The sequence below is a fragment of the Nicotiana attenuata genome, chromosome 6 (genome assembly GCF_001879085.1).
Source record: "Nicotiana attenuata strain UT chromosome 6, NIATTr2, whole genome shotgun sequence".
Lineage (NCBI taxonomy): Eukaryota > Viridiplantae > Streptophyta > Magnoliopsida > Solanales > Solanaceae > Nicotiana > Nicotiana attenuata.
Window position 1 is genome coordinate 77,330,185 of NC_031994.1, and position 1,576 is coordinate 77,331,760.

Sequence of the window (1,576 nt, forward strand, 5' to 3'; positions counted from 1 at the left end):
CGTGAAAGACTCCAAAGATCTGAATGAATGTAATCCAAAGTACCTTTTGTTCTATGAATTGCTGGAGATTTGAAGCTGACTCTTTTCTTCTTCCCAAACACACAGTGTTCACAGAACTCCATATTTTCGGTAATTTGGCCACATAAGAGACCTCTTTTGCCAAGGATGAAAATAATTTTTTCACTCATATGCCCCAATCGCATATGCCATAATTTGGTGATATCAGAACCGGATTTATCTGATGTTGAAACTGCAGTATTACATGTAACGGTAGATCCCAATAGAGTATACAACGTACTAGATCTGTGTACTTTCATGATCACAAGAGCACCATGAGAAACTTTCAGAACTCCACCTTCACCTGTGTACTTGCACCAAAGAGATTCTAGAGTGCCCAAAGAGATGTGATTTTTCTTCAAGTCAGGAACGTGTCTAACATCGGTAAGAGTTCTGACCACAACCATCGTGTATTTTGATTCGAACTATACCTTTTCCAATAACTTTGCAGGCAACATTATTGCCCATCAAGACAACTCCACCTCAAATAGATTCATATATGGTAAATAAATCCCGATTGTGACACATATGATAAGAACAACTCGGTTCTGAAACCCACTCATTGTTAGATTTGAAACTATTATTAGTTGCTAAAAAATAGTTCCCCCAGTCTCATCAGCAGCTACACTTGCTTCGGCAGTGTCAGTATTTTTGTGCTTATTTTTCTTTTTTTGTATGTTTTGCTTTGTTTTTCAATTTAAAGCATTCAGAAATAATGTGACCTTTCTTATAACAGTATTTGCACATGACATTTCTGTATCTAGATTTTGACCTTGATTTGGGTCTCTCACTATTTGAATCTTTCTTATTGGATCTACCTCTTATGAACAAGCCTTCCCCTTGGTTCCCACTAGTTTCCCCAGTAATATCTCTATCTATTTGTTCTTTTGATTTCAAAATAGATTTGATATCTTTATAAGAGATATTATCCTTTCGATAAAGCATAGTATATCTTATATGCTTATACGACTAGGAAGGAAATAAGCAATAACACAGCTTGATCCTCATCTTGGATTTCAGCATCTATGTTATTTAAATCCATAAGAAGGGAATCAAAAGTATCAAGATGTGTAAGTATAGATGTACCTTCAGCCATACAAAAAATGTAGAGTTTTTACTTTAGGTAAAGCCTGTTTTCTACTGTCCTTTTCATATATAGGGTTTTCATCTTTTTCCATATGCCTTTGGCTGAGCTTTCTGCAGCAACTTCATGCAAAATCTTATTTGAGAGAATTAAAATCATACCTGCTTTTGCCTTTTTGTCTATGAGGGCAAACTCCTCGTCCGTCATTTTATCCGACTTCTTCCTTTCCTTGCAATGCCAAATCTAAACCATCCTGAATTAGGATAGCTTCCATCTTTAATTGCCACATTCCGAAGTTTGCACTTCGATCAAATTTCTCAACATAAGTCTTTGTTAGAGTCATTTTGGCTATTTAAACTAACCTATTTAGATCCGCCTCTTATCCTAATTTGTTAGGATTGGGAACCCGGTTAGTGCAGAATTTAGCCAAATAAT